Raw genomic sequence first — 13,110 nt, forward strand, 5'->3', positions numbered from 1 at the left:
TGGCCAGCTCGTCTTTCAGGAGGAGCTGGGCGCTGCCGGCTCTTGCTTGCTTTCCTCCTGGCTCCCTGCCAAGACGTCGGTGGCTGTCTCTCACCTCCGGTCATCGGCGCCCGTGGCGGGGCAAGGGGGACGGTTTGCCACGCACACGTGGGCAAACCCGGGCAGAGCAATGCCGGGACACCAGAGCCCGCAGCACTTCCCAACTCTCCTGGGGCTGAAGCTCCAAGCTGGCATGGTCCAGGGGTTATTTTGGGCGCGTGTGTGTCCACGGGCCACCGGCAGCAGACCCGACGTCCCCGTGCAGGAATGGAAACCCCGCCTGTTCAGCAGCAGTAGGTGGGAAGGCTGAGCAGCGGTGCCAGCTCCCCTCTCAGCAGCTGTGATTTATCAGCGAAGCCTAAGTAGGAAATAACAAAGAAATGCTTGCAAAATAAAAATGCTTTTGATGTGAACAGAAATGTTTATAATAATCTGGATTTTTTTCATGTAGATAAGGCTCAGAAAATGTATTTTGTCAAAGTGACATGCAGTGAGCTCTAGTAGGTGTACCCATTTCAGGATAAAAGGAACAGAAGCTGCTCGCTTGATGAACCTGAAACCTTTCTTAGAATTACAAAAGGAAGAAATTATCTTAATCATATTTAACTCCTAGGTGGTCGCTTGAGCCTTTGTGAGCAGTATTCATCACATCCCAAACGGTGTAGTTTTAAGCCCGCACAAAGGACAACTTCAGATGATCTCATGATCTCTTTTTCAGCGGTGTAAGTTATCGCTAACACCCAAAAGGCACTGTGGATTTAATTTCCAGTATGAGTGCGTCCAGTTTGGTAAACTTCAGCATAGGAAGACAACCGCTGCTCTCGCCGGTGAAGGAGCGCCCTGCAGCACCGGCACGTCCCGGCAGCCTCCCCGGGCCTCCGCCACGGCCTTGGCACGCAGAGCGTCCTCCCCACCGGTGCCTCGGAGCGGGTCTGGTCGCTGACGGCTGGTGAGAGGAGAGCTGGGCCACTCGCCTTCGCCTCTGCCATGCAAACGGCTGGGCAGGAGACGTGGCCCCCCTCCTCGTGCCTCCCGCAGGTACCGGTTGCGACAGCGCTACTTAAAGCAGTTCTTGCCCAAAGCCGCAGCAGCTTAGCATGGCATCTTCCGAGCAGCTGCAATCAGGACATCAACTGTTGAAACTGCTATATGATCATGCTTATAAAGAATGAAAAACAATGTCTAGATTGTACCTTTCCCTCCAGCACCGTGTTTTCAACAGCAATTTCTCAGAGTGTCTTTTGATCTCAGATGAGTGGGGCTGCTAAATTTTGCTGTACTTACATTGGTTCAGCAGTTGTCGCCAGTCTTCTTGATTTGGGAAATCAGAGTTCTTCGCCAAAGGGCTTATTCGAATGCAAAGTGAATTAGGCTTTTTTTATCTTACTGCACATGTACTTCAGGAATTTTGGAATATTAAGAACCCCCAGAGACTCCTTTCTTCTCTCCAGTTACCATGGTTCGTCTTGACAAGCAGCGATACCCACACTTGCAGGCAGCCGCTGGCAATGCCACGAGCTTTGAGGAGCGATGAGGGCAAGCGGGAACAATCCCATGTTGTTTCTGGAAGAGGCACCGGAGTCCAGCTCCGCAGCGGGGTTGTGGTGGGTGAAGCGTTTTAAGAAAAAACATCACGGGGCAATGGAAACTGAATTAACTCCCCCCTGTCCCTTTCCCATCCCCTCTCCTCTAACTGAGCTGGTAGGAGACAGCAAATGCTAGAAACTGTAAAATTCAGTTTATTCACTCTGGATCCTGAGCGTGTGTGATGGAAAGATTGTGAAGTGAAAACGCACTGAGAAATGCTGTGCCCAACATTTATGATCTAAACTTGGCCTGATACAACGTACTGGTATCTCCCTACAAACCTTGCTTGGCTGCTATCTCCAGCTCATCATGGTTACAGCAGCATGCTACTAAAACCATAATCTTGCAGCAATTGTTAAGAGATCTCATCAGCACGTTGTTTACTGTCAAGTAACAACACAACACGAGGATGAGAGAAACTTGCTGAGGAAAACCCTTCACATATATTGTCTATAAACAGAAAGTTCACCTTCCTCTCTCCTTAGGGGGAAAAAAGATGAAGCAATGTGCTTTTTTCACTGCCTAACCTAGTTTCTTTTCAGGTATAGAAAAAATTGTAAACATTTTTAGGCTCAATAACTATTTATACCTTACACAGGAGTAGAGAGCGTGCAGGGCAGGATTCAGCACTGCATGACCTCTGCGTCACGCAGGAGTGGCTCATGGATGAATCAGCCCGGTTCAGGCCATAGATGCTCACAAAACCCACACCTTTGCTCCACGGGATGGAAAAGCCGAGTACTGCATGTGGCTCTTGCAAGTCTGCAGCGCAAGCTCTACGCGCAGGCTGCGGTTTCCGAACGCGCTGTGATCAGAAAGGGCGGTCCCGCACCCTCTGCGTTGACACTGGCGTCTTGGTGCCCTTGCGATGAGGGACCCCATCCCGTAGAAAATAAAGCTTAGTTTTCAGCTGCATCAGTTTTCTCATTGTGAAACCACATGAAGAGAAGCATAGGATAACCTAGCAGAGGATAACTCCTGGGAAAGAAACACAGCAGAACTGTAGATCTTCCCCTCCAGTGTAAACTAGTTTTGCCGTGATGCTTTTGCTTTTTAATTGCGACACATGCTTTCTGCCTTGAGCTTCCAATCCAGTTTCTCTGGAAGGCAACAGCAAGACCCCTACTGATTTCAGAAACAGCTAATTCCCCATCGGGTATGGGCGCAGCGCAGCAGCAAGGGCTAGCCTCCGAAACCGGAGGGAGACTCGCCCCAAGGGGCGGCTGCCTGCGGGGACTGCGGCTCCTTTCCTTCGCTTTGCAGTGAAGACGAGGTCAGTGTCCTGACGTGCACCACTCCGTGCAGATAGCATCAACATGCTGCAGACAGCTTTGAATTAATGATAAGAAAAACATGCCCAGGTCCCATTTGCAGCTTTCCTGAATGCTTTTTCTGCTTGAATACTTATTTTTGGCAGCTTTGCATGTCATTTTGCTTTAGCGTTCTGCTTTGTGCGTATGACAGGTTGAAACATCAAGGGTTTATTATCTGCACAGCTCCTCTGCTTATTCAGAGATTATGATTTTGGCAAGAAATAGCTTCTTGAGGCCCTGGGGTGCCTGCAGGCACAGGGGTCACCGCAGGCACCCACCGAGAGGCACCAGCCCTGCCAAGGGGCGGCTGACCTGCTCCGCTGCCCTCCTGCCCCGGCCACGTAAGCGAGAGAAACCCGAAGGGTTTTGCAGGAGCTGCTGCTTGCCAGCGAGGGAACCCCTTATAAAGACAACAGGGTTAGGAATCTCCCTGCTCCTCACATCGCCATCTCCAGCCGTGCCGGGGGTGCCCTTTCTGGGAGCTGCCCGTGCACACCAGCCCAGGAGTGCTGCCAGGGCTGCCTGCTCCCGGGGACACGGATTTTTAAACATATGCAGCCTGGCATTGACACGGGAGGAAAGGGCAGCGGACGAGGCTGCACACACGAGGCAGAGAGCAGGCACGAGTCAGGACACGGAGGGGCAGCTCCTCTGACTTCAGGCATCAAAAAGTGGGGCTCGCTTGCCTGTCAAAGGAGAGAGGGGCACCTCCAGGAATCACAGAATCACAGCGCAGTTTACGCTGTGTCTGTTACAGAGAGGGTCAGTCACCTGTGTAAAGGGTCCCTTTCTTTTCTGTGGGCTTCAGAGGGGTCCACGGGGATTACTGCCACCCTGCACATTGAAGCCTGCTCCTGGAGGCAGGTGGAGGGGACACCCCCCACTCTGTCTCCTCCATCTACAGTACCAAGTCCACGGGTTAGATGCCTTACAGTTTGGCACCTTGGCCTCTTTTACGGCTTGATGCTGAAGAATACTGTCCAGGGGTCTTCATGCTCAAAAATGCTCCATGAGGCTGGATGTGGTGTTGAATTTGGGGAGCCCGACATCCTTCTCCTACTGCGTGACCTGGCACACCAGATGCTTGCTGTCAGGAGACAGATAATGATGCTGTCCTACAAGCTAGGCAAAAAGAAAGATTACAGGTACCTCTGGACAGAAAACACACGTGTTGCCGCTCTAGTGAGAGAGCTCGAGTTCATTATGATGGAGTTTCAGTGTGGCTTGCCAACAGCACTTAATTGCAGGTGCCAGGGCTTTAGTACTTAGGTCTTTGGACAAATCTCCACAGAGGTTGCACAGCAGATGGAGCTGCCAGGCAGTCACGAACAGAGACGTGAACTCCAGCATCACATCCAGCCTCTGGAGGAATTCTGCAGATGCACTGAACAACAGCTGAGAGCGTAAGCCCCCCCAGGGCATATGTTCCCTATGCCTCTGTAGAGCCCAGCACAGCATTTGCTACCATTATCAACAGCACAAACTTCTCCTAAGAGATTCCCCTCTTCTCTCAGATAATTCTGCATCTTCTGGCAGTTCTGAGAAGCAACAAACCCTTCTCTCGGTGCTCCTTCCTCAGCTACAGAATAGCCAGGCTTCTACACAGCATCCTCAGGCTCTCCGTCAGAGATGCAGCTAAAGGTGGGTGTCGGATACTTTCAGCAATAGCTCTTAAGTAACTACAAAAATACTTGTTTTTCCATCAACAACATAAGCAACATTCTCATTTTTTGAAAGGTAGATTTTACTTCTTGCTGTAATACGCCACTGAAATTGCATTAGAGTATCTGATAGCTTCTTGATCTGTTTTTTTTTTTTTTTTAATTGAGTTTTATCTTCAGCTGCATATGGTCTTAGCATAAGGAGTTTAAGTCTATGACAACTGGAAACCTTAGCACATGCCACATGAAACAAAAGACATAATTAAAGAGGATCTAATATCACAAAAATAATATTACAGTCCATTCCGTAGGGCTAAAAGAAAAATGTATCAGAGTGTAAAAGACATTTCTTGAATCAAGAAAAGGTCATCTGGCTCATCCCTCTTGGACATCTTATTTCCTTGTGAAAGATACTTAATTGATTCTTTAATTTGTCCCAGGAACCTTGTTAGGGAGAATGTGATGTAGCTTTTGCTCAGTACGTGACATGAAGTCTGCTCCAAATTCAGCTTACATTTCTACAAACGTATCTGTGATTTTCTATAAGGTTTAAATTACATCTTGAAGTTTCTTGTTTGAATAATAAATGTTTCAATCAAACATTTCAATTAAAAGATCTCTTATATGAATTTAAGTCAAACCTGGCAGCCCTGCAGACTGAAGTCCATTCTTTAGCCAGGGAATAGGAGCAGGAGCAAGGCAGGCAGCCACCTTGAATTTCTCTGCCAATGTCTCAGCTGTGACCTTTAGGGACAGCTTTTAGGGACAGAGGAGAGTTTAGGCTTCCTCGTTATCCGCCCAAGAAAATGTAGTTTCCTATTATCATACCACAAAACCTAGAGAGCACCATTGACAGATGGTGTGATTGCAGCCGAGAAGGAGCTGGCCTGTTTGGTTGGCCTTTGATGGATGAACTTTGTCGTCACCAGCCTGCACTGGATGCCTGCAGTGAACCCCTCCAGCTCCTTGGAGGTTTATCACTCGCACTGCCTTCTCAAGTGAGGAGGAGCTGACAGGCAGGTGAAGGAGGTTGGTCACATCATCTTCCCCGGTTCAAACGAACTGAATTTCCGGGAAACCATTTGGAATATTGCATCAGTGATGATGACGATGGCCATAAACATATGCTCTCCCGACAGCTCAGAACTGGCTCTCCATTTCACTGGGTGACTTGTCAGTCATACCGTCAGCCTCGGACGGGATCTTCATGTTCCAAGGCTTTAATGACCATAATGCGTTAACTGACTAATCTGCAAAAATGACTCAGGCGTCCATTGTATCAGCCTGCAGGGAGGAGATCTGCATGGCTTTGTCTCTGAAATTAGTTTGCTCGGTGTTTCAGAGAAGCGAATCGCAGGTGGGGATGCAGCCCTCGGAGCACTGCTCCGTTCAGCAGCTGTTGCTGAACGCGCATATTGCCCAGTCGAGATGCTCGTAGAGACAGGAAAGCAGTGCAGCTTGGAAGTCAGGTGCAGCATAGGACAGAGACACCGAGCTCTTGAACTTCTCCAGGGAAAAAGATTCCTTTTCATTTTGCAACAAAAAACCATATATGCAGTATTACCAGAAGAAAGTGAACAGACAATTCAGTAATTGGCTACGTTGTTTCATCCATTTGATAGGGAAAAGGAAAAAAAGAAAAATCTTGAAATTCAGAGACAGAAAATCCAGATTTTTTTAGTCGGAGTAACGTTTCTTCCTAAGAAAACTTCTTGGCTAAAACCAGCACAGCAACTTCTTTTTCACTTCCCTTTGTTATCAATGCCAAGGTATTAGCAGGATAAAGGAGAAGGTGACTCATAACTCACCGTGGCTCTTTAGAGGTGTGAGGCACAATCTGGCGAGGCTGCAAACTCATCACAAGCTTCATGACTGTGATCACTGAAAGCCACCCTCCCCCTCCACATGTACATTTTCTGCCACCACCCAATGTTCATCTAGGTATCAATTTTAGCCTTTCACTTGACTTTCAGGTGGTATCCCTAATGAAGGCCATTTGGACTGGAAGGCACCTTGGATCCATCCTTTACATTTCCATGGGTTTGGAACATGAGGTACTACCAAAATATTTAACAAGGGACTTCTTTGGAGATTTTCCTCCCCGTTATTACCATGTTTATCCCACCACAGAAAGACTCTCCACTGCGTCCCAACCATCAGAGCCATTTCCTTCTCCTCCTTGCAAATCCATCAGTCCTTTCTCTTGCTGCTTGCCTAATTCCACAGCTCTCTCCCAAGCTGCTTAACACCCCTGGGAAGCCCCAGGGCTTCCTTAGGCAGTTTGTCTACCCTGGCAGTCGCTCTTGACAGCAGGAGAATTGCCTCTGCCCTGCAGCCGCCGGGATGCAGTGGGGTGGGTGGCAGGCAGGTAGCTCCCACAGGATGGCTGGAGATTGTCCTTGGCTTGTACGCGCTGCAATGAGGAATGTCAAGCCTGATTTCGATTTTACTTTGCAAGCGTATTCAAAACCTTGGGCCTTGTATATACGGCAGATTCAAGAGCAGGGAAGAATTATTTCTGGTGCATATTATATCACTGTAACAGTCACTGAAGCAAAAACTCCCTTTGCTGAGCAGCCCCTCAGGATAATCATTTTAAGCTCCTGCAGTAATGGACGAGGAATCTGTTGAATCTGTGATGACATGCCCCAGTGCTCAGCAGGCACTGGCAGGTTTTTCAGTTAAGAAAAATCAAAATCAATTAGACACTTCCTTTAAAACCCTTATCTGTGCAGCATTTGGTATCTTCACTCTGATGATGATGTCATTTTACAGGTTCCCCTATGACCTTAATTGTGACCTGAATTTCTACTGGGGATAGCAGTACAACCCAAACCAAATTTTAATCAAAATCTCTTCACAGTTTTGTAAGTAACATAGGCCTGACTATATGCTTAACATATGAATACTTAATTTAGAAAAAGGCAGGGAAAAAAGCAAAAAAGATACAAGTCTAACTCTGCTTCTCTCTGAAGGTCACATTTAATGAACCTAATCCCATTTTGCAGAAGTCCAGACCATTTTTCTAGGTCACATTCTGTCTAAAAATTCTCATTTATCAAGTCCACGTGTGAATAGGTTGTGAAACACCTCTCAGTCCTACAAAATGGCAGGGTCCCACTGAACGTGCTACTCTAATTGTCCTCACTGAAATGCTCAGAGGGGGCTGGCTCGGAAGTTGGGTCGTGTAATCTCCGATGTGCTTTGAGGTTAGATTCTTGCTGCCTCACTTCCCTATCTCTCTCTCAGCACGTCGTCTTACTTCCTTTTGTTGCAGTCTTGTTATTAGCATTTTCTTTGCTCACCTCACCAAAGTATCTGTCTGCATTCTTTGTAAAATAATTATTTATCTGCCAGAATACATAATGCCACAGACTTATCTTCCTTAACGTTTAAAAGTAAGCTATTTCTGTAGCCCCAGCTGTGCAACCTTATGTTTTGTTGGGGGTTTAGCACACAATGAATTTCAAGCCCAACAAAATAGACTGGGAAAAGATGGATAGTACACAAAATTTGCTATGCAGAAGTTAGACTTCTTTAACTACTGACAGGCAGCAGGAAGTAAAACCCATCCTTATGCCTTGGCGGGTCAGGACTAAAGTTCAAGTATGCTAGAATTGCAGACTGACCAACAACCTGCTTCGTCTTGGAGGAAGTCACTCATTGCTGATGTTCGCTGCTTTAGGTGATAGACTTACACTTCTGTTTTCCTGCTATGAGCAGGTAAGCACTTTGCTTCAGTAACTGAGTAATTTTTCCCTCTGGTATAAGAGCCTGTCGCCCCTTCATGCCCATTGCTCATGGACACGTGGCAGGATGAGAACGTAGGAGGTGAATGGTCTGGATTCACACTGAAATGCCTTACATCATCTAGCTTGGGTGAAATCTCAGCTATAAGCATGAAGGAGTTAACCCTTCTCTACTTTGAACAGAATTGTGAAACTGAGTACAGAAACGCTGTCAGGTCCCAAAACATGCATACAGATGTTTTGAAGAAGTTTAGTGTTTTCTCTACAAAGCCTACAGCCCGTCACCTCTGGTCATCCCAGGACACAGTAGGCAATGAACAGAGGCAACGGTACATCCTTATACTTGGTCAGAAAAATTCTCATTCATGAAATGCCACTTGCTGGCAATCCAGAGACAACCTCACTGACCTAGAAGGGTTCTCCAGTTCCTTTTGGCAGTAGGAGTTGGAATTAGATATGCTGATGCTAAATGGCTTAGCATTAACAGCAAAACAGCTTAACAACCCCGTCCCAGAAGGTTAAACTATAATGAGCCTCTTAAAAAACACCCCGTGCAATGGACAAGCACTAGGCTTTGCAGCACAAGGTTGGGGATCAGACTTTCTCTCCACTCCGTGTGTGGCTATACATCCAGCAGAAAGAGTCAATCCAGAGCAGAACATTGCTAAGTGTTACTTTTGAAATATAAAGAAATAAAATGATCAAATTTAGATGTAAAGAAACAAACCGATGGAATTAAATCTGACGTTCATCTATGCATAAGGATATTTTACCATGATAAGGATTTATATTTAAATAATTCTTTCCTCTTCAAGGATCTTAAAAAATTCAGCAGCTTGGGACTTGGCTTTGCAAATTCACACGTGTTGACAAGCTGTTATGTCTGCCCTAAAAGTCACCTGGGGTCCACGCACGCTTGCCAGCCTGCCTGGGATGGTCTGCTGTGACGGCAGCTCACGTGTATGATATTTAGATTTTACGCAAATGGCACTCTGATCTACAGCAATAGTGGCATTGTAAATGAACGCTTCCAATATGCAGATAGCACTTTACTCACCACAAATACGTAGATTCCGGACGAAATGCTCCAGCTTTAAAGCGCTACAGCACAGCTTATACAAGGGACCAGGATTACAAGCAAGGAGAAGAACGAACATGGAGCAAGCAGAGGCAGTAAGGGAGAAATTCCTCCCAGCAGAACCAATGTTTCTTGTCAGGCAAGAAATGGCTGGTCAAAAGAAATAATTTGCTAAGTTGCTTCAGGGAAGCACATCTCTAGTAAGAAAGAAAACATAAAAAATATCCACCCTAAGAAAGAAAAAAGAGCAAGAGAAAGGTAGCCTACGGTTAAAAATACTTATTTTCTTCAACTATTTTCCACGCCCTTTTAAAGACAAGCCTCAGACATGTAATCCAGGGCATGACATATATGAAGTTCTATCCTTGAAACCTTTTCTTTTTGCCTGCTTCCTCCCAGTCAGGAGTCACATAAAGTAATGGGTCTGCAATGAATTAGAGCATTCCAGATCTGCATCTAGTAGTTGAGTTCAGGGGCCCCGTATGTTTCAGCTTCCTTCAAGGCTACTTTCAGCCACTACAAACTGGTAATGTCTGGAGGTTTTGCCAGTGGAGCTAAGCATCCATCTAAGCAGCTGCGTTAGAAAAAGTTTCCTTAAAAAAAGATAATTTTCTGCAGAACAACTCTACCAGAAAGTTCTCCAAACATGTCTAAAACTGCCCTGCTCACTGCAGGAACCTTGGATGTTCCAAAAATGTGGGTTCCTGAGAGGCCAAGCAAAACTGCACGGCTTGCACAGTGAACCTCTGAAGCCCTTAGAAACTCCTACTTCCAAGCCATAATTGTTGCTGTATTTTGCCTAGGAACAGAATCTGAAATTGCCATTTTCTCTCTAGTTCTAAAAACCCGATTTGGTACGTAGCATGATTGACTTGGCTCTACCCCGTAAGTATTTCACTGCTAATAACTGTTAGCCCACTGGAAAACCAGCGGATGCATCCCTCATCTAAATGGTGGGGGTAAGGGACGCATAGCTACAGCCTCACCCCATGATCCAAGAGTCCTCCCACACCAGCCAGTGCTAACGGGATGCCTAACACCCCTGATGTCCCCTCTCATCTCCAAAGCAAAGCGACACCTTTAAAATAGTTCGTTCTGCTTCAAGCACCCATTGAAAGACTGCTGTGCTTTACATCTGCTGAAGCTCCATGTCAGCCTTGCTGAGGAGAGGGTAGAAGATAACTTGACCCACAACTCAAACAACGAATGATCATGCAGAGTGCTGACTCCAGTAAAATCACACCAACCCGGGGTGGATCTCTCACCCTGAGACCAGACCAGGAGAGCAGCCTCAGCTTTTCTGCTTTCAGCTGGAACCGAATTATGTGGGACAGGAATTCTTTGGAGCACTTTCCTGTCACTCATCTGTCAAAAGCAGAGCTTGGGGACAGCGAGGCACAAAGTAAAAAATAGAGAATTGAGCTTCATTTTCTGGATTCATATTGGAGTTGTCTCTTGTCACGAATGTTTCTGAATTTTTTAAAAAGCAGGTAGTTGTTATGGCAATCAGCACTGGCAGGTTTAAAATTAAATTTTTTTTTTTGTTATTTCAGACCAGGCTATAAGAGAATAGAAAAAAAAGGAGAATAATCCTTAAGGCAAATTATTTTGTTACATTAAAACAGAAGAATAAACGAATCAAGCAAACTTTACTGTATAATTCGTAACTTCAGGAGTGGAAAAGCATGCTTGGGTCTTACTCATCACAACTAGCAGCTCCTACTACTACAGCTGACAGGTAATAAGGGTGAGGTAGGCAAAAAGTTATTTTCAGTTATATCCACAAGATTGATGCAAAGCCTTTGAATACAGCTCAAAGGCTACAGCAATTGTTTAGAATAGCTCTCCCTTTCCACAGGTTCCTTACATGAGTTTTGAGGCACCTTACCACCGCATCAGTAGCAAGCCATTTCCCCTCTTTGAAAGGGCACTTTGAGTAACCATTTTCAGAAAGGCTGGGATTCCCTATCTTCCAACAACTTTTAAGTGCACTTCGGAAGAAAATAAAGCTACTTACCATAAAAAAAAAAAATCCCAAGAGAGAGTTGGGAATAGAGGCTAAATCTTGACTTCCAATGCAATTTCTTATCCATAGGGCTGTCCTTCCTTCCCTCCTCCGTTCAGAATCTGGAAATATCAGCCTGCCAGGATCTTGCTGAGATGTGAATTACTGGAAATAAGGAAGCATACCCAGTCACACGCTGCCAGCTGCACAGAGGGCTTACCAACAGAAGGTGTAGCTAGTTTAGCTACCTGCCTTCCAAAAGGACCCGAAGCAAAAGGCAAGGTGGGTAAAAGATGGGCACTAACTGGACTGTCAGGGACTGCTTCTGCAGCGTCTTGAACTTGCATCTTTAAAGCGTCTGCATCCCACGCTGTTCTGGAAGTCTTCCCCTTCGGGAGCACGAGGCTGCAGGGAGACGCTCGGCTGCCCTCCGTGCAACAGGCGGTTCAGTTTCAACACGCCCAACCTCGCTCATTGTTTTGCCCCTTCAAGCTGCGCTGTCTAGTCCGCAGTTTGTATGCAGTTCCCATAGAAATAGCATTCCGTATCGCAAATGCGTGCAGTGCTACTACTGCACGACAGGCTCAAAGAATTCAAGGCCCCTATGAGCCTTTTCTGCTCAACAAAGCAGGAGACTACACTGCAGAACGGGATATGCACTGGGTGTGAAGCAACACTGCCACATTTTAGGAGGGTCTTCAATGTCAGAACAAAGACTAAAAATACATGAAAATATGCTTGTAATAAGAGGACGCTGATTGTTCAATATAGGAAATTTTTTTCATGATCAAATACTGTAGATCACTCTAGTGGAGGAAATGAAGACTCAGGTGTGAACCTCCTGTGTTATTTAAAATATCACCTTAGGTACTGAAATAAGATAAGGCTTTCTTAAAAAAAAAAAACCACCACAACAACAAAAAAATCCAATGACCTCCTATGTAAAGATACCTTCATATTTTGTGTCTGAAGGCACAAGAGTAAAATATGTCTTCTGCTATATTCCACTGGTCCTTATTTGATTATGTGCTTTTTAATTTTCAGTAATACCTTGATTTCTCCAGGTACATGGAGTAACTTTACAGAACCCTATTAACTTAATTTTCTTAAACAGTTGGATAAAGGTTAAAAAATAAAAGGCATTTTCATGTCACATTATTTCATATAGCTTAAATTTAAACGTTTAGAGTAAAGCAGTTTACCCTGCAAGTTGAAAGTCAAATCCTTTCAGTAAGGAAAGCAGGCAACATCTTCATTAAAGCCTTTCTGAGACAGAACTCACATCTGCTATAGACTGAGCTATGGTCTCTCCTTTCTACAAGTGGATCCAATATCCCCAAAGGAATTTTTTAGTCATGGTCTGCCAACTTGCATGGAATGTAGCCCTTTGTTTTGTAAATGCATTTGATTACTGCTTTTTCCTTTTGACAAGTGCTTTCATGTATTAAAGAAGTCATTGTTACTTTTTTCAGTGGTAATTGAAGGATATACTAAAGTTCTCCCTTAGAAAGCCTCATTAACCTTCGCCCTCCATATTCTTTCCTTCTTCCTGTTCTTAATCAGATTCTAATTTTTATTACCTATTATAACAGATAATAATAACTTTCAATTCTAGGAATGGGGACTAGTGTCCCTAACTACTTTAAGGTTTAAGATTATCCTACCAATCTCTTTTCTA

The sequence above is a fragment of the Mycteria americana genome, chromosome 2 (assembly GCF_035582795.1).
Source record: "Mycteria americana isolate JAX WOST 10 ecotype Jacksonville Zoo and Gardens chromosome 2, USCA_MyAme_1.0, whole genome shotgun sequence".
NCBI classification, from domain to species: domain Eukaryota; kingdom Metazoa; phylum Chordata; class Aves; order Ciconiiformes; family Ciconiidae; genus Mycteria; species Mycteria americana.